The sequence below is a fragment of the Sciurus vulgaris genome, assembly GCF_902686455.1.
Source record: "Sciurus vulgaris genome assembly, chromosome: 5".
Classification (NCBI taxonomy): domain Eukaryota; kingdom Metazoa; phylum Chordata; class Mammalia; order Rodentia; family Sciuridae; genus Sciurus; species Sciurus vulgaris.
Window position 1 is genome coordinate 109,919,238 of NC_136465.1, and position 24,163 is coordinate 109,943,400.

Sequence of the window (24,163 nt, forward strand, 5' to 3'; positions counted from 1 at the left end):
CTATAATAGATATAGAATCTCTATGGAGCAAAGAACAGGTATGCTTACTGCCCATTATGAAAGATTCGGGTCACATTTCCTCTCTTTTAATCCAACCCACCACATGTACAAGTATTTTCTGGCCATGTTTTCTTCCTTTTGGATGTTGGGGATTTTGAGGAGCTGGTTAAAAAAAAAAAAAAATACTAAGGTACTGATCACTACTATTGCTATGAATAATAAACTTCCCATTGTCTCTGACTGAGGAGTCTTGGGTCTTCTACCAGCACCCATGAGACTATAGTAGGTTAACTTGTTAGCTTACAGAGAGTAAAATCCCAGCCTCTTTGCAGTTCTTATCATTTATCTGAAACTTAACTTGATCCCTAACAGAAGGAACTAAGGAAAGACACATAGTCTTTCCAAAACCATATAGTTCTAGTTTTGGATATGAGGTGTCCCCCTCAAAAGCTCCTGTGCTAATGCAAGAATATCCAGTAGCGGAATTATTAGCTTATGAGAACTTTAATGGAATCAATGGATTGATCCATTTGATGATTAATAATTTGAATAGACTGACTGGGTAGTAACTGCAGGCAGGTGGGACATGGCTGAAGGAAGTAGTTAACATAGTGGTGTGCCTTTAGGATTTATATTTTGTCCGTGGTGCCTCACCTTCTCTCTCAATCTCTCTTCTTTCCTGCTGCTATGAACTAAGCAGCTTTTCTTCACTTTGCCCTTCTGCTATGATGTTCTGCATCATCTTAGAAGTTGATGTAGAGCAATGGAGTTGCAAACCATGGACTGAAACCTCTGTGAGCCCCACATATACTTTTCCTCCTCCAAGTTTCTCTTGGCAGATATTTTGGTCACAGTGATGAAAAGCTGGATAACACAATCCTAATAAAGTGAGTGGGGACCTTGGAAGGAAGGTTCTTCTATCCATGCTGCAATGTTCACACTGAGAGAAATGTCTCAATTGTTGCTATTTCTTTAATACTGAAGGCCCCAGAAAAGGACCAGGAAGAAAGAAATTTACAAAAAGGCAAAAAAGCCTTATTATAAGAATCTTTGCAATTGAAACTGGGAATTTCAGGCCCCTGGATTTGACTTCTACCTCTGCCAATAGGGTTTTGAACAATTCACTTAGACACACAGGTTGAATGATGTGACTTTTAAAGTCCCTTTCAAGTTCTAAAGATGTGATGATCTACAGTCCTCCCTTGATATTCTTGGGGAATTTTTTCCAGGATCCCTCTTGGATATCAAAATCTAAGGATGCTCAAATCCCTTATATAAATGGTAAAGTGTTTGCATATAATCTATACCGAACCTCCCATCTGCTTTAATCATCTCTAGATTATTTATAATACCTATCATAATACAATGTAAATGTTATGTGCACAGTTGTTATATCATATTGTTTATGGCATAACAAGGAAAAAAATCTGTTCATGTTCAGTATAGACGATATTTTTTCCCAAACATTTTTGATCCTCAGTAGTTGACAAAACTCAGGGATATGAAGGGCCAAATGTATTCTGAAAACTATCATGATTCCCTTAAAAGAGATTTTGGCTTTCAGGTTTGCAAACGTTATGCCTCAATTATTGCAGTTATGAAGCCTTAGTTCTTAGAATGCCTATGCATGTGATTTTGCTGCATACACAATGCCTCCAACATGAAACCATGTAGGGAGGTAGGTGTGGAACCGCCTGGGTAATCTTGCTGCCATTATGAATATCTTCACTTCTGAAGGATAGCATAGCTCCATGGTGAGAGTACACATGTCTTCCTAACTTGGCTTTGCCACTTAATTACTGGCCAGACGACCTTGGGAAAATGACCTAACCTCCCTGTGCTTCAGGTTCCTCATCTATAGAGATAACTATCATACTTACCTCACATAACACATGAAGGACAGGGCATGATACAAAGTAATTGCTGAATCAATGTTACTTATCTTTATGAAATCATGTGACAGGAAATAATTAGTTCTAAACTTTGAGGAAATAAAGCACAAATCAACAATTCTACTGGGTGGCTATTGATCCATTGATTCCTTTCTCAAAAGCTGATAAGCCTAAGGGGATGAAGAGACCCTAAAGCTATCAAAGTTTGACCTCTTCCTTTTTCCCACTTTTTCAGTCACCTTAAGTAACTGAAACCCAGGTTAAACATAGGGACTCTTATAAAGTTCAGAGAACAAAATCATTTTAGTGCATTCTGGATGAAAAGAGATATTCAGCAAGGGTCCTTCCTTTCCCATTTAAAATGTATCCACTGGGCTGGGAATATAGCTCAGTTGGTAAAGTGCTTGCCTCACATGCAGGAGGCCCTGGGTTCAATCCCCAGCACCACAAAATAAAGACTCTTAAAAATAGTTAACAAATACAATGTATCCACAAAGAGATTTTTCAAAGCAGTAGAATGGAGTTGCTGCCTCTGTGGTTCTGTTGATCATTGTGACTTAAGGTCACACAGAATATGGGCCACCTTCCTTACCCCAGTACAACATGATAAATATAATAATAGTGCAGCTAGCATGACAGTTTGAAAGCTCGTTCATGTGTTTCTCATTTGAGACTCCCAACAACATTGTGAGAACATTAGAAGAGCATGTGACTTAAAGTTTGAGTTCCACTGTTTGGTAATTCACCAGAAATTTTTTAAGCTTCCAGTATGTGCCAGGCACAGCGCTAGGTGATAGTGATTCCATAGCAACCAAGAGTTCCTTCTTGTGTGATCTAGGGCTAGGCAACCAAACTCTCTGAGCTTATTGCTAATGCATAGAATTAATGCAAGCAATAAATAAGAGACTTGAGGGGGAAAAAAAAACCTCCTTGCAAATCATAAAGCAATAAAATAATGATGGCTTTGATTATTAGCTATGGATGCACAGGATTAAGTGCTTTATATTATCTTTTTTCATATAATTCTCATAAAAAGATAATACTATGACCTACACTTCTTAGGACAAGGGACTGCGCCCTTGCACAAAATTACACAGTGCTGTGTGATGTTGCTGGTGTTAGGGGACAGACAGAGGAGGATGGTGAGAACCCAAGGTTAAAAGAGAATAATTCTATAAAATGGGTCCACTGTGCTGAACTCCATATGCTTTCTTTGCCAAAAAATAAGTTACCTGCAGCCCTGCCTGACCTAAGTAGACAGGATATGTCCCATTTCTCAGCAAGCTACCTGTTATCTGCAAAGAAATGCAGGAAGGAAATAATGTTGATAAAAGGAACCCAAGTTAGTTTGAAGGTAGAAACTTTTGTGAGCCTTTTCACAAAGATTCTGGAAGATAAGGATAATTTCCTCCTAACCATAAAAAGGATTAAGAATCCAATTAGCACAGCTCAGCATGATGCAAGGGGAAGCTAGAATTGTCATGTCAATAGGTACTTAAAAGTCTGTTGTCCCCTGATGTCAGTCAAAAGTCAAGAGGTGGATGTTGGCAGGACTCTCTGGAAACTTCTCTGGGATTTCCGGTAAAACTGGAATGCAGGAGAGGCACATTGTCCCTCTCCTCTCAGAGCAAACTCACGCTCTCCCTTAAAAGTGTCCCCTTTTCCTATCCCTTCAGTAAAACTCATGCCTGTTATTCTGAGCAACATGTCTGTAATCTTTCTGACTCGATCCCAAGAATCGGTGTGTGAAGGGTAGGTCTTCACACTGTTTCCCTTTCTCAGAAGGCTCCAGCTTTGTAACACTGGGACTCATGTCAGGTCTGAAGGACTCCACATCTCAGGCTGTCCATCATCTAGAACACTGGCACTTCCAGAGTCCTTGGCAGTGAAGAGATATCTCTAAATAAAGAAGGATCTGAGGCGATATGTGATTTCCCCATAGCTACTAATAGAATGTCCAAACCAAGATTCTTCATTAAAAAACCCAAATCTGGTAGTCTCTTCTTTTGCTCTTGGTTAAGAGCTCATTCTTGTTCCTAACCCTTTTCTAGCTGAATAGCTTTGACTGCAGGGTATAGTAGTGGGTTTCTCAAAACACAGATGGACTGGGGTCTCTGTCGCCTTCTAATTAGGATCTTTTTCTGTGGGACTTTTGTGTTAGTCGTCTGAGGATTAGATGCATGACTCAGTGACTAATTCACATTCTAGGATGCCTAGGGCAGACCAGTAAAGTAAATGTGACAATTTGTAAAGTTGTATGTGTGTGCATGTATATGTGTAATTAATTATATATTGAGAAACCAGAGGGTGCATAACACTTCTTATAACCTAGGATCTTTCTGAAACAGGGAATTGAGTAAAGTGATATTTAATATCAACTCTTTTAATTCAAAGAAATCAAAACCATAGTACACAACATTTAGATTGATGGTAATGTGAATGTTATTCCTGAAAACACATGATAGACAATAATAGCTACAAGCCAATAAATGTTTTTGGCTCTCATATGGATTATTGGCTCTAAAATAAGTTTATAAAATGAAAATCACTTAGAGGAAAAATACATTTTGAAAATAAGCTCATAGAGTATATAAATCCAACAGATTTTTAACAAACAGTACAGTTCATTTCTTTGTTGATGGTTATGATATGTTTAAAACCAGTTTCTTTCTCCTGAGTTTTGAAACTCTTGCAGATGTTTTTCTGACTTGACTGCATCCTCTAAGCCATTCACAGGATTGGTAATGCTGAGGAATATCCACACAAGCACATAAAGTTGATTTAACAAAACTTGAAGGTGCACATAAAGTGGTTTCAATGTACCCTTAAATACTTTCATTATTAAAAAAAAGAAAAGTCAATGTGAGGAATTTAAAAAACAATTTAAAAGAACTTAAGGAAAAGAAGAACAAGAAAATAATAAAGCTAAAGAAAGCTATTAAAGAACTAGAAAATAAATTTGGTTGAATTAATAAATCCAATAGCACACTTTCAAAATAACAAAAAGTAACGTGGAAAACTTCTTAGAGGTTGTTTTAGTCAGCATTTTCTCGCTGGGATTGAAAGATCTGACCAAAACAATTGTAGAGGAGGAAAGTTTATTTGAGGGTTCATGGTTTCAGAGGTCTTAGTCCATAGAAAGCTGGCTCCATTTGTTTGGGCTCAAGGGGAGGCAGAACATCATGGTGGAAGAGTGTGGAAAAGGGAAGCAGCTCACATCAAGATCAAGAAACAGAGAGAAGGAGTCTACTCACTAGATACAAATATATATACCCAAAGCCCTACCCCAATTCCCACCTCCTCCAGTCACACCCTACCACTTCAGTTACAACTCAGTTAATCTCTACCATGGGATTAATTTACTGATTGAGTTAAGATTCTTACAACCCAATCATTCCTCCTCTGAACCTTCTTACATTGGCTCACATGTGAGCTTTTGGGGGACACCTCACAGCCAAACCATAGCAGAGGTCATCAATCGACTAGAATGTAAGCTCTATGAAGGCAAAATTCCTGCCTGCAAAAAACAATAAATGTTATTTAAGAGAATGAATAAACTAAAAACACAGATCGAAAAGCAAATGTATTTTTTAAAATATTGACCTTTGCTTATTCTTTGCACAAATGAGAGAGAGAGAGAGAGAGAGAGAGAGAGAGAGAGAGAGAGAGAGAATGAATGAATGAATGAATGAATGAGAGACACTCTGTTATTGATGGCCCAGACTCAAGGGTGGTGTACATAATTTTTGCAAATATTTGAGGGGCCAGAGCTCAGTCACTTAGATCTCCTGGAGGCAGCAGGGACTGAGAAAGTCCATCTTTCTGGTTCCTGGAAGAAAATGAGATAATTTGGATTCTCTGGAATGGACAATGCCTGGATATTGTCTTCTCTCCCTCTAGCCTCTAAATATACATATTCCTTGTCTCTACCTCTGATACTCTTCATCACATGATGTCCTGCGCATCTTTTTGTGCCTTTTCTTTCCCAACCAGATGGTAAGATCAAGAGAGGACAAATCATGTCATATCTTAAACTTTTTATACTAAACAGTACCACCCCCAGCATGGAGCCCTGTGTGCTCAAAAATTCCTTACTCCTACAGCATGCATTTCAATTTACAGAATGTCTTCACAGATTTATCTCATTGTTGGTTGTTGAAGTGAAAGACCAATATTTCTGACTTTATGATATATGAATGTTTGGATGAGCTGCAGAACATGGAGCAAAGTAAATGTTTCCATTCCATCCAGTTCGGCCAGGCCCACATAGGCATAACCTTTGTCTTTCCCTCCTAAAATAAACTCCCTGGGTCATGCTGTATTGTTTTATTACTGCTGGCATTTTATTGAAAGGTTTACCTCCATGTTTCCAAGTGTTCCTAAGTGTGCTATCTTTTCTAAGTGTTGTTTCAGGGTCGTTTTAGTTAGAAACAAGTAACTCCAAGACGGCAGATCCATGCGCCAAAGGATCCCTAGTCTCAGAGTCTTTGCTTGGAGAATAGCTGCCAACCCAAGTTGGACTGTGACATGCAAGAAAAACAAATTTCTATTTTGGCAAGTCCTTGAAAATTTGGGGTTCTCATTACAGCAGCAAACATTGCTTTTCCTGACTCACATCCCTGTCATCTCAGGTCCTGCCACCATCCTAGGTAACTTCTACATCCATAGAGATGACCCTTCAAAAGCTGAGCCTCACCGTTCTTCCTACCCTTGTCACTGCGTATCCTTTGTTTCCCGTTAGGGACAATCCTAGGACTTGTCATTCTGCAGAACTTCCCAGCTACACGGGTGCTTCAACCTTCTCTTATCCACTTTTCTGTTTTCCTCTTCACCCTTCACTTCCTTCCCTATTCTCTTTCTCTTATTTTCCAAATCTTCCCCACTGTCTTTTAGACTCTTCCCAATACATCAGTCCCCCCTCCTTCTCATCAGAGGACCTCCTTCTGTGTTTCACAGAGAAACGCCCATCCTCTCCCCTTCCTGCTTCTCTGAATGGAAGAGCTACCCTTCCTTCTTCCCATGCACTCATTTTCTTCCTTCCTGCTGTGGCATGCCTTTGCTTCATTTTTCGGGACAGTGGGGTTGGGGGGAGCGGTTACTGGGGATTGAGCCCAGGGGCGTCACATCCCCAGCCCTTTTTTATATTTTATTTAGAGACAGGATCTTACTAAGTTTCTTAGTGCCTCTCTAAATTGCTATGGCTGGCTTTGAACTTGTGATCCTCTTGCCTCATCCTCCCAAGTCACCAGGATTACAGGCATGCAACACCACTCTTGGCTTGCTTCATTCTGTATGCCTGGTCTTAGCAAGATCTTCCTCCTTGTCTTTACTGATTTCTCCCCGCTAGCATTAGATCCACCCAAAGCTTCAGAAATCCACAGCCCTCACTACATTCTGTGTTTCTCTGCAAAACTCAGGCTCTAGCTCTTGTTTCAAATCACTCCCATCCTAACTCCTTAAAAGAAATGCCTGCACTTCCTCATTTCTCATGCATTCCTCAGCCCACTGCCATCTGGCTTACTCCTCCACTTAACTACTGTGCCAAGGTCACCTGTTCCTCAATCTAGAGATTACTTCCAGGCTTTCTCTTTCTTAATCTCTCTGAAGTGCTTGGCCCTGCTGGACACTGTCTGCTTTTCCACGTTCAGCTTCACTAATTCAATTCTCCTCCTGCTTTGCTCTCTCCTATTTGACCCTCCTTTTCTGGCGCCTGCTTTTCCAACTACTTAAATATTGCCGTCTCAGCTGTTGCAATCTCTTCTTTTCTCTGGCTACATATTTCCTGATTTATTTTATCCACTCCCAGGGCTTTAACTCCTAACTAAATGCTGATGACCAAGCTCTAAATCTCCAGCTCAGGTTTTTTTCTGAGCTCCAGGCCTCTTCATGTATCTCTGTGCTGGATATTTCTTCTTTAATACCCTGCAGGGCTGCTCAAACTTAACACATGGCAAATGAAACTCACTTTCTTCTCCCTCAGACATATTCTGCTGTCTTGGAAGATGACATCATCCTTCACGGCCCAAACAGTAAGTTGGAAGGTCAGCTGTGGTCTCTTCTCTGTTCTTTCACCTAACCAAATACCAATCTTGCCAATCCTATCATCTTAACATTCCTCTGATACATCCGCTGCTCCATCACCATTACCACATTTCAATTCAAACCTTTTTCATTTCTTCCCAGATTATCCTTAGAATTCTAACTAATCTGCTGCTTCTTTACTACAGATAGAAAGCTCTTTCTAGCTTACTAATCCATTCATATATCACTCCAGCTGCTGAAATCCTTCACAAAATGACTCCATAGCTTTCAGAATAAGGTTGGCCTGATGCGAGGTGGTACATGGGACCCTTCATCATGTGACCTCCACCACCTTCCCAGCCTCCCGTCTGCAGTTCTCACCTCTGCCTATCTTCAGCTATGGTACTGGCAAAAGCAAACTACTTGCAATTCACGGAATGCAATGGATTGTCTCCGGTCTCTCATCTTTAACTTGCTACTCCCTCCAACTGAACTGGAATTCCCTCCTCCCACTCCACTTTGCCTTACAAACTCAGCCTTCAAGCTTGTCTTGGGATATTAAGTGTTTAGGAAAGTTTTTCTGAACATTCAACCCCACGCCAATCTGTTCTCTTGTAGTGCCTTGTCCATATTTTTATGACTGCCTTTATGTGACTCGGAAGTAATTTATCTAATTGTAATCAGTTTTTAAATTCTAAAATTGTGACTCCTTTTTATGTCCAGAATTGTCCCTCCTTTTGCTCCTGGGCCACTGTAAAGGCCCCCTAATTGGTTTCCCTATGTGTAAGTTAGCTTTTCATTATTGTGACAAAAATACCTGATAAAAACAACTTAGAGAAAGAAATATTTATTTGGGCTTATGGTTTCAGTCTATGGTAGCCAGCTCTATTGCTTTGGGTCTGAGGCAAGGCAGAAAATCATGGTGGAGGGGTTTGGTGGAGGTAAGTTGCTTAGCTCATGGCAGCCATGAAGCAGAAGAGGCCAGGGACAAGATATTGTTCCTAAGGGCATGCCCCCACTTACCTACTTCATCCAAACTGCCTGCAACTTACACCTCATTCCAGTTATTAACACATAAAAGGGATTAAATTCACTGATGAAATTAGAGTCCTTATGATTCAATCATTTCCTAAAAGGCCCATCTCTGAACATTGCTGCACTGGGATCAAACCTTCAACATGTGAGAGTTTGAGGGACATTCCACATCCAAAGCATAACACTCTGCTTTCATTTCCTACTTTCTTCCATCTCAACCAATCTCGATATTATTACCAGAGGTATCATTTTCAATTGAAATTGAATTAATATGTGTGCCTTGATGAAAAAAGGGCTTTTAAAGACAATTTAAGTCAGTATATAAATGGTATATGTTTAGAAAATCTTACTCTAACATGTGAATCCATGAAGGAAGTCAAAGATGGCTTCATAGAAGTGGGATGTATGTTAGGCCTTTTAGAATTAAAAGACTATTGTTGTGGTTTGGTTCTAGACTGTCCCCCAAAGGCTCATGTGTTGAAGTCTTTATCCCCAGCTAGTGATGCTATTGGGATATGGTGGAAACTTTAGGAGGTGGGCCTAGTTGGATAAAGCAGATCACTGGGAACATATTCTTAAAGGGTATATCTTGCCTTGGTCACTTCCTCATTCTCTCTCCTGGCTTCCATGAGATGAGCAGCTTTGCTCCACTATACTTTTCTGCTATGACGTTCTGCCTCACCCTAGATCATAAGTAATGGGGCCAAGCAACCATGGACTGAAATCTCTGAAACCATGAACCAAAATAAATCTTTCTTCACTTTAAGTTGATTTTCTCAGGTATTTTGTCACAGTGATGGAACACTGACTAACACAGACTATCAATCCATGTAAAATACTAAAAAGAACATTCTTTAAGGATTCTGAATAGGTCAGATTGAAATGGTTTTTTAGATAGAAAAATTGTGGGAATGAACACTGTAAAGGTTGTCTAGAGTCAATCTAAGATTTTGAATTCAATCATAAGGGGTTGTGCCACAAAATGTGTTTTATGCAACAGAAAATTCAGTTCTTCATTTAATTTTTCTACTTAAGACTGATGCATACTGCTTTCCAGAGTGACTACACCAATTTTCAACTCCACCAGCAATGTACAAGTGTGCCTTTTTCCCCACATCCATGTCAACACTTGTTATTGCTTGTGTTCTTGACAATAGCCATTCTAATTGGAGTGAGATGAAATCTTAGTGTGGTTTTGATTTGCATTTCTCTAATACCAGAGATGATGAGCGCTTTTTCATATATTTGTTGATTGGCTGTATATCTTCTACTGCAAGGTGTCTGCCCAGTTCCTTAGCCCATTTATTGGATTCTTTGTATTTTTGGTGTAAAGTTTTTTTAAGTTCTTTATAAATTTTGGAGATTTGTGCTCTTATCTGAAGTGTGTGTGGAAGAGATTTTCTCCCACTCTGTAGGCTTTCTTTTCATATTACTCATTGTTTCCTTGGCTGAGAAAAAGCTTTTTAGTTTGAATCCATCCCATTTATTGATTCCTGCTTTTATTTCTTGTGCTCTGGAATGGACCCACCATCTGACCCAGTTATCCCACTCCTCAGTTTATACCCAAAGGACTTAAAATCAGCATACTACAGTAACACAGCCACATCAATGTTTATAGCTGCTCAATTCACAATAGCTAGATTGTGGAACCAACCTACATACCCTTCAATAGATGAATGGATCAAGAAATTGTGGTGTATATACACAATGAAATATTACTCAGCCATAAAGATGAATAAAATTATGGCATTTGCAGGTAAATGAATGGAGTTGGAGATATCATGCTAAGTGAAATAAGCCAATCCCAAAAAACCAAAGGCCAAATATTTTCTGATAAGTGAATGATGATACATAATGGGGGGGGTGACGGGGGTGAGGTAAGAGAAGAATGGAGGAACTTTGGATTGTGTAGAGGGAAATGAGGTGGGAGGGGTGGGAAAGAAAGTGGACTGAGACAGACATCATTACCCTATGTACAGGTATGATTACACGAATGGTGTGAATCTACATTGTGTACAACCATAGAAATGAAAGTTGTACCCCATTTGTGTACAATAAATCAAAATATAGCCTGTAAAAATAAAAAATTAATTAATTAACTAATTAATTAAAATACTAATGCACTTTAGGAAGTTAAGTATGAAATGAGAGAAATGTTTATTAAGTAGCAGGTCATATGCAGTGTCTCAAAAGACTGCAAACTCAATGTCACAGCAATGACAGAAGAATTCAGGAGGGACATTGGGACAGAAAAGGATTGAGGATGCAGATACATATACTTCTAAGAGGTACAATTTTAATATCCTGATATGAAAATAACTGAGATATAGACTAATCTAGAAGAAAAAATGTTTCAGAGAAAGCCATTAGTTACTGTAGTATCAGACCAAAGAAAGTACCTGCTTAGATACTTAATATTTAAGTGTATATTAATGCTATTTGATAAAGGAAAAAATTTAGACAAAGTAAACTTAACAGAGTTTGAGCAAACAATGATTCACAAACTGACAACCCTCTGAAGAGATTCAGAAGAGATTCAGAAAGCTCCACTCTGGAATGTGGGCAGTAATTATTTATAGACAAAAAATGGCTGAAAGAAGCAATAACCAGGAACAAAAAGTGGATTGGTTGTTTAAAAATCACTTTCCTCATAAAGATTAAAGCAGAGGGGGTTTTCTTATTACACTGGCTAAAACTGGCCTATCAGGGGATCTGGCTACTGCCTCTAGCTCTCTCCTAACTTCTCAGAAAGTCAGAAAATAACTTAGTTTCCACTTGGTGATGTGGAACTTTAGTATGAGTGATTCCATTTAGGTTGATCCTCTAAATTTCTACATAGGCATATTAAAGAGGATGAGAAATATCTTTTCCTCAACCATTACTAGATTCATAGCTGAGACGTCTGTAAGAAAAGATAGATTAACGAGAGTCTTCAGAAATGAATACCCAAAGAAGCAGGTCAACTTGTGTGTTTTTATTTAGGTTTGATGCAGAGGTGAATAGCTGTAAAGAAGCATGATCGGCCAAGTGGTATGATCTGCTGACAATAAACTGGAGGACCTTAGCACTGTCCACTTGTTCAGATTCTTCTCTGTCCCTGTGTCTCTGGAGATAAGAATGTTCCTTTCTTCCAGGAATTGGGAGGCTGCCTCTCAAATGAGTTTCTCTCAGGGGATGAAAGATAAGAGTGATCTGTGCTGCTGTTTTCTCCAGTGCCAAGGTGTCATATTTTGGGATAGCATGTTCTGAACCCCAACACTATTCAAAAATGATTGCACTCCCATGGAAATAATTTAACCAATAAGAATAGGCAATAATAACAACAACAGTTTAGGGGAAAGAGTGCCATAATTTAAGTAGAAAAAATGCAACCAAAACTTTTTGTCTCCAAAGAAAATGATGGGTTAAGACTATATTCTGATGGGTAGAAGTTTGACTGTCAGATTCAAATACTTCAGAGAAAGACTGTTTATTCTGTTCACCACAAAATAAATAGTTCTGCATTGGGGAAGGTTTCTGCTTAGTGGCATGAATCATCTTTGATTGGCTAATAAGTAAATTATGTGTGGTTTGGGTCAGTCCTTCCTTTTTCTTCCTCCCTCCCTCCCTCCCTCCCTCCCTCCCTCCCTCTCTCTCTCTCTCTCTCTCTCTCTCTCTCTCTCTCTCTCTCTCTCTCTTTCTTTCTTTCTTGTGCTGGGGATCGATCCTAGGGCCAAACCCATGCTAGGCATAAACTCTACCACTCACCTATACCCCATCCCTAAACCATTGATTTTTAACTTTTTAATCCACTTGAAAGCTGGGAAAGATTGAATTAATGTAGTCTCTGCTATTACTTTTTTAAAGTTTAAAAAAACGTCATAGATGGAGAATAGGAACACTTGGATTAAATTCCTAGGCCTACAGTGACTATCAAACTTCATACCAGTGCATTACATCAACAAGTATGTATGTCTTGCTGCTCTAGTTTGGATCTTAATGTATCCCAAAGGCCTGTGTGCTAAAGGCTTTCTCTCCACAGTGGCACTATTGAGAGGTGGCAAAACCTTTAAGAGGTGGGACCTAGTGGGAGCTCTTCAGGTCATGGAAGGCATGTGTTCTAAGGGCATCAGAAGACCTGAGCCCCTTCTTCTTCATCTCTTTGTTCCCTGGTTCATGAAATAAACAGCGTTTCTCCACGACACTCCTCCTATGATGTTCTTCCTCACCACAGGTTCAAAACCACAAGCCTAACCTAACTTAGGCTAGAACCTCTAAAACTATCAGTCAAAATAAAGCTTTTCTCTTCACAAGTTGATTATCTCAGGCATTTTGTTATAATGACAGAAAACTGCCTAGCACATTTGCCATTAAGGAAAATTTTAATAGGTACACAGTTTGCAAACTGAGATTAATGTTGCATAATTATTCCTCAGAAACATATTAAATATTAGCTATCATGATTCTGAATGTGAGTTGTAACATTATTATATCACAGAATATTTTATGACACTTAAAATTTTAAGAGAAGATAAAACAGAGGTTTGGAGTTTTCACAGATTATCTCCCTCCCTCCAACAGACTGACATTCATAGGAATGATAACAGCCTTAGAAGTAACACAGAAAGGTAATAATCTCCACTGATTTATGTATCATTTAAGAAAGCCTGGTGATAGCAATGATTTAAACAATGTTAGAAATTGAGCTGCATGATAAAATGTAATGTGTTCTCAGACTACAAATAGCATATATTAGCAGACTCCAAACTGTGAGATGGTAAATACCATGTAAGTCTATCAGAGAAGTACCAAACCTTTTCTAGACTAAAATTAAAATTTTATAGACCTTTCTAGCACTAAAATTATTATGAAACAGGAGATTTATTTAGAAAAAAAAAAAGAAAGAAAAAAGAGAGAGAGAAGAGAAAAGAAGAGGAAGGAAGGAAAGAAGAAACATGAGAAGGAAAAGGGAAAAAAATTAAGAAGAACAGACTCAAATTCAGGTTTGGTGCCAAATTCAGGGGGTTGTTTTTCCATGAGAATAAAAGCAATCATAAAACTATAAATATGAACAATATATATGAATATCAATTCTATGATTGCTATCAAAATAATAATGCAATTCCTAGTTTCAAAAAGTATTTTTATTGGATACATTCTGTTACTTTTATCCAGCTGTCAGTAAGTACTTTCTGGAAGTTTCCAGAAAATGAATGAATGTAAACATTTTAAACAATGAATGAAACAACCTTACTACGTCTTTGATCATAAGAAAGAGGAGATGGGCCAAATGGCTTCAGTGTCTGACTTTTTGACTAAGATATCAAGGTGCCATCAAACTAGTATGTGTGGGATATGCTCTTGGAATTGCTTTTCCAACATAAATGTCAGATTTATGATGAGTATCTTCAGCCTTTAGGGTCTTCCTAGTGGCCAGTAATAGCATTCTTTTCTGAGATGTCTGGTGGGGGAACCAGAGAAGCAGCCTGCTATCTGTGGCAGCTTGATTTGGTTAAGCCCAGACAGGAATTTGGCTTTGAGCTCACACTCAAAAGTTCCTCAGTGAAATGACAATCATTCTTAATTCTTCATTACAAAATTTTAGAATGTGCAATTAAGTTTTCTAGGTGCCCATCTGCAGGAGACCTTTGCACTGAGCACTGGTAGAGGACCGGGTGGCCCTGCAGAGAGCACAGGCTTTGAAGTGAGGGATGTGGAATCAGATCCCATTTTGGCTACTACTAGCTACGTTACATAATCTCAGGCAATCTTCCCATCTGAAAATGGGTCTATTAGTACTCATCTCACTGGGATGCCATACCTTTCTGTAATTATGTAATCAAAGAACTTGGCCCTGTGCTAGGCCCACAGAAAGCAGTCACAGGGCCAATAGTAGTCTTTCTTGGCAGCTCTAATGTGCTGCTGCTCAAATCCAGTGTAATGACTATCTTTTTTAATAAAACTAAAAATTATAGAATCTTTATGTAACACCCAGATATCTCTGGAAGCCTACTTCCAGCAATAGTTATGGTAATTCCAAATTTAGAATATTAATAATAAATAATAAATCAAAAAGAGTGGGCCTTACCCAAGAAGCACAGCCAAATGCTTTGAAGTTAGATAGACATGGGGTCTGATCTTACTGTCCTACTTACTAGCCACATGACCTTGACTGAATAATTGATCTCTTTCAATTTTTTATATGTAAAATGGGCAGCAGTACCTCCTTTAGCATGTTGGTGCCTAAATTACATGAGGCAATGCGTATGAACCCTAGCCCTCCGTTTACCAGCCACGTGGCCCTGGTAGATTTCTAAATCTCTCTGTGCCTTGGTTTGCTCCCAGGTCAGTGGAGTTCACAGTAATTCTAGTTCAGGGGCTGTCATGAGAGTCATGATGGTCAGCTCACAGAGCGCACTATAGAACAATGGCTGCTCCATGGCAGCTCAATAAATGGTAGCTACTTATTTTCCATTGTCCCTTCTTCCTATTTGGTTTTATTGTTGATAACCAGAAATTAGGTTGATGAGATGACAACGGCACAAACCTGAATAAAAATTGTTTTTTTTTTTAACAATATGGAGTTATTGTTAAAAAAACTTCCTGAAAGTGGCATGCGGTCTACTGTTCTCTTGGTTTTAGTACTATAGAGATTCTCAATGGAAAGCAAAGAGGGGTGGGAGATGAAGACAGGAGCAGCAGCTGCTCTGGAACACATTGACGGAGAGAGACGGACATTCTACAGTGCCGGGCTTCCTCTTGCCCCAAGACTGGCCTGGCTGCCATCTTCGATGGTCGTCCTGCTCTTGCCTTTCACAGTTCACACAGCTCTTGCCACCCACTGTCACAGACTTACTCTCCCCCTGCACCCCACCCCGCCACGGGGTGGTGGATATTGCGAGGGTCTAGCCCCATGCTGCCACATCATTCAGGTCCTTCTTTTGCTTGGTTTTCTCTATGATAATGCAAGTTTCTCCTTGTTGCCATGGAAGTTGCTGGAAGTTTCCACACATTGACAGGGGAAGAGTTAATTGGGCTGTCAGACTACACACCCTCCACAGAGGTCACCACTGATGGCATGTCGGCCGTGACTGCGACTGCGTAAACACTGCAGCTCGGCTGTTGATTCACTAAAGCAGCCAGAATTCTTCCTGACAGAACTGCATTCCCCAAAACCTGCTCCAAAGGTGGGAGGCAGCTTATTAAATTTGTGTCAGGCCTACAGCCTGATACCTTTTAAGCCCAGTCTCATTCCTTTCAGGCCCTCGACACATGCTAATTGGCAGTATTCTGTTAGCAGATGCTGAGAGAAGCCAGGCAGGGGCTTCCTGCTTCTCCTGTACTCCGCATGACATCTTTTCATAAACACCAAATGGGATGCCTTAAACAAGTGGGAAGTATATGCTAAACGGGTACTTAGAGGTATTTAGACAGCTTATTCATCCCTGGATATGGCAAAACTCCTGGTGTGCTCTTTTGGGGGGTGAAGAAGGATATCACAAACTGTGGGGCGAAGTAGAAAGCATGCCACATAGACAGTACTGTAAGCAGTACTGCCTATGTGGCCTTGCTTTACCTCAGAGTTCATGACAGTGGACAGCCATTCAGCTCTAACTGAGTGCTCACTCATTCACTCCCTGATGAATACTTACTTGCTGCGCCAGGTTCTCTTCTCAGCACTGGGAATACAGCAGCAAACAAAACAGATAAAAATCCCTGCCCTGTGGAAATGACATGGTAAATCAAACGTACAGTATGTGCATGTCAGATGGAGATGAATGCAAAGGGGGAAAATAAAACAGGAAAGAGGACTGGGCTGGGCTTGGGGTGGGTAAGGTTTTCAGCTTTCAATAACCTGGTCTAACCTGGTTGGAGGCCTTCCTACTAGGAGATCTGAGCAAAGCCCTGTAGGAGGCCAGACCAGTGAGGTGGGGATCAGGAAGAAGGCAGAGAAGCACAAAGCCCCTGAATGGGCACAGAGGCCAACAGACAAGAGCAGAGTGGACGCAGGTCAAAGAGGTGGGAACCCAGACTGGAGAACTGGCTGGGTGGGTAAGGGCTTAGACTCCCTTGTGAGCTTTCAAATTAAGTGAATCAGAATCTCCAGGGTGGAGCCAGACTCAGGAATGTTTTTGAAATCTCCATATATGCTTCCAGAGTAAAGCCAAGGGGTGAGAAACACTGAAGTCATAGGTTCTGAGCAGAAGAGGAGCACGAGCTGGTTTACACTTCAGAAGGGTCATGGTGGCTGCTGTTTTAAGGGCTACCATAGAAGGAAAAAGGTGGACACAGGGGGACCAGTGGGCTACTGCAATCACCCAGTGAAGAAGGCTGGTGGCTTGGATGCAGGATGGGGTGAAGGTCGTGAGAGGACTCTGGGCATAGTTTGAAGGGAAAGCCATAGGAATTTCCCTGTAGATTGCATGCAGGATGTAAACGCAAAAGGGGAGTCAGAGATGACACCAAGGTTTGGGGCCTGAGTAACTGGAGGGAGCTGTCATTTGACAGAGAGAAGGGTCGTAGGAAGAACCAAGAAGGCATTTCTAGGTCAAATATAAAATACTTGGCATGCCAGTGCCCATAGATAGCAGAGTGCTTAGTACTGGGCACTGGAAGGGTTCACTAATGCTTTTAAGAGGCTTGGGGTGGAGCTGGAGGATGAGCATCTATAGCTGAGTGTCTTTAAGGTGGTTTTAATAACAAATAATAAACATGTGTTCCAAGCATTTTCAGAAGGAAGCAGAGGAGATGATGATGTAATCAGGAAAATCTTCCTAAGAAATGCCCCTGCCTCCATCTCCTCTAAATCTTTAGACCTTGTGGGAAGAGACTTCCTTGTCACCACCCCTAAATTCAAGAGAAGGATACGATGCTCTATCACGGTAGGTAGGTGACACTCCCACTTCTCCCAGCCTGTGGTACTTAAAACTGAATATGCTAAGTGGCAAATGGCGGGGGAGTCAGCTAGCCAGCTCACCATTATAGAAAATCCCAGGAGAGCAACGCCCGAGTCTAAGACTAGTCTAGAAAACCTCGGACTCTGCACGGGGCTCCCTATGACTTCATTTTCCAAAAACCCTGCCAAATTCTTAAGATGCTTAATGCTGATCAATTAAACAAGAAGTAAAGGTAATAACATATTTGTCATTCAAATCACTACAAACCATAGCTAATTAAGGTCCTTATTACAAATAGTATATAATAATCAATGACATGCTTTTCCAATTGAGTCCTTATATGAGTAAGATTTATTAACACAGAGTTCCTGACAAACTTGGCCCGGGATCAAGCACTGTTATTTCCTCTGGGTTTTGGGAAAAAGTCAAAGTTATTTTAAATGGTTGCTAAGGGGAGATATTTGCTAGTTTCTCCACTGATTTGAAGTAGGTCCGATTGAGAGCTGAAGGTTTCCCTAAGGTTGTAATTAAGTATGAATATGAAAAAAATGAGAATTAAAAAGATAAACAACTTCTTTTAGGCTTTCACGTCACAGATATTTCATTTTGTTTCCGCCTCAGGCAATATATTTTCTTTGGAAAAAGGAACACAGTTGAAAAAAGTAATTCTTTATAAAGTGTGCAATAGCTCTAACAAGACTAGATTGAGAAAAATTCACTCAAGCACAAATGCTTTGGAGAAGTATTTAACCAGGCAGAGTTGGGGCAGAAGTGCACAAGAATGCTCAACACGAGCCTGATTTTTCTGATTTAATCCTGCAGGTCAGTCTAATATTTTTTTCCCCTTGACAATCACATCTTTCAGTCTCCTCCCACCCAAATCATTCACTCTTATAAAATCAGCTTAGTCAAGTCAATATGTGGGCTGGCAATGTAAATTTAATTACAGTGAGGCTTGGGTAAACATTCACTCTGAGACATTTCTTGGTCTATAGAGTGATAACTGAATTAAGTAGGATTATTTCATCATTATCATGTTAAGCCCGTACTGTTACACAAGAGAAGCTAATATTTCTAACTCTTTTTCACCTAGAAAAAATACCATAAGCATTTACATGAGTCAATTTAGTATGTTTCCCCCTTGAAGAGCTATGAAGTAGGAATACATCACTGCTAAAATTTCAGTGCAGAGAGAGAAAAGAGGAAGCTTCGCACTGGACCCGGTACAAAAGGACTAGTGATCAAACTGCTAAGGAGCCTCATTCTAAGACAGAGTGCGGACAGCATTGCCTTGGTTTCCTGATGGCCACTTTACTTGGATCCCCATGGACCTGGAGCACATTCACAGTCCTGCTTTCCAATGCGTCTGCATGTCTAGCTGTGGAACCCAAACAGGAACTCTAAATGTGTGCTCCTCCTTCAGGACTCTTTCAGTGGCCTCCCTGTCTTTGGGTGTTTCTACATCAGGGCACTTTCCTGGTGATAAAACTGTATTTCTGCCTCTCAGAAACCTGGGAGCAACTTGATCGTGTTGATCTTTGAGCATAGTGACTGGCACATATTAGGTATTGCATACTGTCTGTTGAATTAATGAATGAATGAAAATGAAACTGCCAAGACATGCGAATACCTACTTACTATGTATTAGATGCTGATAAAGAGAAGATAATAGCCCCTAGAAGTTGACGACCTGGGGCAAGGAGATGGAGAATGAAAAGAGAAGCAGAAGAATAAAAGCCAAGGCTGTTTGAGGGCCAAAGTAGTGAGCTGCCAGGATTGGGGGATAGCTGCGAGGGAAGGGCATGGAGTAGAATCTTGAAAACAGACCCAGACCACTGGGTGGTCTCAAGTCAGCTAATAGGGTTCAAAAGGACCAAGAGATATGACGAGTAAGCCGTCTTATGGAGTGAAAAGAATTACAGTTTAATTTACTACAGAATACACATTATAAGAGGACTGAGCTCCAGATCCACACCAAACCAGGTTGAAATTCTGACTCCCTTACTACATTTCTTTGGGTATATTAGTTGGCATACCTAACACTTAGTTCCTCCATCTTTAAATGGACATAAGTAATAACCTTCTCATGGGAATTAAACAAAATATATAAAGCCCTTAGTATGGGGCTTACATATAGGAAATGTAATTATTGGTCTATTTTCCTTCCTCATGGCATGGCTATGACACATTTAGAAGGCTTCATCCCAACTGTGATGGAGGTAAGGTTGGGGCTGTGAGTGTACATAGAAGACCAGTATGAAACTTTAAGTTCCCTTTTTCCTCTAGATGGGATCAAGAATAACACACCAGTGGAAATTTTAAAAGAATTCCTGACGTTCATTTCAGAGCTCTATGACTTGCATGCACTATCTCCCATTGACTTTCTGAAGTTAAGGATCCTAGGGTAGATAATAGTCATAGGATAATAATCTATGATTAAGTCTGTGCCACATTAGCCCAGAAGTTAGGTATAAATAAGAAAGTTATCTTGTTTCCACCTTTATTGATTGTTAGAGTCACTAGTAGGCAAATCAACTCAATTACTATTAAGTTGCTGTAGTTTTTTTTTTATTACTCTCCATATAAGTCCTTTAAGAGGACAGTGTAGTTATTACACATCATTTATGGCCTCCACAGCCTCCAGCAATGCTCCATAATCTGCTCTTGGCTACTATGGTCATTCATCAACAAAGTGATAAACTATCCTATGCTTCCATTGAGAGTAAGATCCTATGGACACTATAAATGTCCCTGAATGTGTGTGTGTGTGTGTGTGTGTGTGTGTGTGTGTGTGTGTGTGTGTGTACACACTCTGGTAACGTATTACCTTATAGAGAACTTTAATCAAGTAGCTAGTGAGGTTACCTAGTGAAATAATTTTAAAACTCCCTTGAGAAATCTAATTTTAAAATTAGTTGGAAAAAAAAATCTCCCTGAGGTCTGAATTATCTCTACCACTTTTCTGGAAATTGAAAACAAATTCTTAGGTCTCCCTCAAACAGAATTTTTTTCCCCTATAAATTTGGGTTATTTTTAATTTTAAAATATTGAAAATAATTACTTCTTCATTTATTTGGATATGTTGTTTACAATGATAAAGCAGATATTTATTTAGCATATTAACACATTTCATGTGTGAAGTGCAGCAGAATAAAAAGAGCCAATGGACTGGAGGAGGCCAGTCTACCAAATTCACACCTCCCTAGATAGGTTCCCAATTTTGCCACTTACAATGCATCATATTTTACAAGGAAAAAAAATAATGTCACTCTTTATTATGACTTAGGATCTCCTGACTTTGTTTCTCTTCTCCCCCAGAGAAGGCTGTGAGCATTCATTCATTCATATTCTCACATTTATAGAAAGTTCATCTATGACTCAGGCCTTAAAAAGCCATTCTATTGGCAAAACTCCTATGTGAGTATTGTGAAGAAATATTTTTAAATGATTATCACAATAAAAACAGCTTATTAACTAAGTCATTTGAAAGAATTATTTTTCTTTTTTGAGTTTCTTTTTCCAGCTGCAACAAGATAATATTTCCCATCTTTCAAGGTTTCTGTGATGAAGAATAAAAACAAATAAATGCTACCTCTGCTTAAGAATTTAAAGCCAGCATGAAGATCATGCACACATTTTACAACTTACTAAGACTAAGTGTCTGTTTATCCGTGTTGTTTACTCTGGTCCTTATTATAAAAAGGGCTCCCTTCCTTGAAATCTATCCACATGCAACAATGCCCCTTAAGCAATCCTCTAAATTATTCAAGAAATTGTTATAAGGGCTTTTAGTTCTTTTTATATCTTATCATCCAATAATGATTACAAAGGCAAATAAATCATCATCTTTCCACACTAACTTTCATATTATAATAAATAAGAAACGTGGGTTTGGGGATTGGCTCTTGAGCAGGGAGAGATGAGAGAATCATGAAAAGAATTCTAATGCTTCCTTAAAAAATATTTTTCTACTACCCACTGGAAAACAAAGACGTTTGGTTCTCTGTAGATGAAATCTGCTCTCAAATATCCTTGGGATATAACTTCACTTTACTATGATCTAATCAAATTTGAAAGCTTCAAAGCTCATTGTTACAAATCTGATCTGTTGTAGCTGCTTTCAAACTAAAAATAGCTTTAAAAAAATGAGAGAATCAGGGCTTTAGTCATCTCAAAGTAATTTTGGATTTCATAATTTAGAAAAATATAAATCAGAAATTAGAGACAACAATATACTCTAAAGTGCATTTAGTATCAGTAACCCAAACTCTTGGGTTATTTATTTGGGTTTTTAAAATATATAAAGAACTTTTTAGAGGACTAGAATATTCTTTCTATTAATAAATCCATTAGCAAGTAAGAATAATGTGTTTTGCCATAGCATCAAACACAAGATTTGCTATGGTCCCATTTCAGGATATGTTTCATCAAAATAGGTAAAATCAGAATTACATGGCAAATTAATTTTTAAAAAATACCATAGGTACATACTACCCCAAACTCCCTGAAGCAGAATCTCTGGTAGGAGTATGCAGAGGGGTAGCTGCTGGAAACCCTTGTTTATTACATTTTTTTTCCCCCTGAGATTCTATTGAGAAGGCTGTTTTTGGAGCTACTGTTAATCATTCCATAAACCAGATGACACTGAAAGGTGGCAAAAATCAGGCAGCAGTTATGGCAAAGGAAAGCCAGTGATGATGGAGGATGTCAAGGTGTATTCTGTTTTACCAGTGCCTAGCAGGGTGATCCAAATTGAATGTCCTTCTGGAATTTGGACAGAGGGTGTCTGCCTGTTCCTCTTATGTTTCCATTCCCAAAAGTTTCACCTATGTCCCTTTCTGGTTAACGTTTTAGAAAAATGTTTATTTAGAAAAATAAACACCATTTTCTGTGCAAGTAATAATTCAAACAATTAAAATTAAAAATAAATATGCTAAAATGCATCTAATCCAGCAGTGAGGACTAATACAGAATTTGAGTATAAATAAGAAAATCTTTTAGGCTATTCTTTTGGACTATAAATCTTAAAGGTGAATTTTAAAAATCTAACTCACAATTAATTATAAACATAGAGAAAATAGTGGACCCAGTAACTTCAATATAGTGAAAAAATATGCTAAGCCTGGGAAAACTTCACTTCTGTGATAGTTAATTTCTCCAATAAGTTCCCACCTCTCACCACTACAAAATGAACAATACTGAGTAGCTTAAAGAACAACCCAGTTATATAAATCCAGATTAGTACTCAGAAGAAAAATTACATAAAAGTTTTGAGTGAGACAAATTTATAAAGCATAAATTAATTTTGTTCCTACATTTAAAATACATGAGATCAGGCTTCTGCTAAAAAAAATCAATACACCTAAGAGCTAATAATTCCACATCATGACATTCAGTTCCATGCTTTTTTATCACATCATTCTGTTTTTACTCAAAGCATAGCTTTGTTTTCAGTATTCAGGAGGGTCTTTTCTGTTTTGTTTTGATTGTGTTTGATTTCTATCTCAGATCATCCTTAACTTTAAACTGTGTTCGTATTAGGATCAGCCATGATTGAGCTCTAACACTATCCATATCTCCCTGCCAAATGCAACTTATTTCCTCAGTACAAGGCTAGGAGGACCTTAAAGATCTCAGCCAGAAAAGATCTCTGCAACTTCCTCACTAGGTGGTGGTCCTGCCTCTTATCACACTCCCAAAGTTCAAGTGCTCAGCCTTTTCTGTTACCCAACGGCTTTAGCAGTTCAAGTTTTTCCTTGTGTCCAGGCTAGCTGTATGATCATAAACCAATCACAGCATCTCATGAGTTTGGGTTTCTCTAAATGTGAAGGTAGAAGAGAGGATTTCCAAGGTCATACAAATCATAGAACTCTTCCTAATTACTTAAATGGCAGTAACTAGAATAAAATACTTCTGGTAACATCTGGCTCTTCAGGATCTTCTGAAGGGTGAGGTTGGTATTTTAGAGGCAGGGGCAATAACTCTTAACAACAGTCAATAGTTGTTAACACCATGCAATAAGGGATTTTCAGTGCTACTGAGCAATAGTTTCCTATCCTGTTCCCTAAAGGGGCACTTCTTGGACACTTTCTCCTTAACCCCCTGTGAACCAGAGTCAGTCACAGAGAGAGAAGCAGGGCACTTAGGGAGCTCTCCCCATGTTCACGATTACTACTGACACTGCTCCCAGAATCCTTTCATTGCCAAAGCAGTGGTTCATCTTCCACCCTCATCTACTCTGCCATGTGTGTCACTGTCACCCACTCCCACTGCTTAAAAATCTTAGCCCCAGGACAATGCATCCTTGACTTTTCTTTGCCTTTGATCACACTTGTGTCT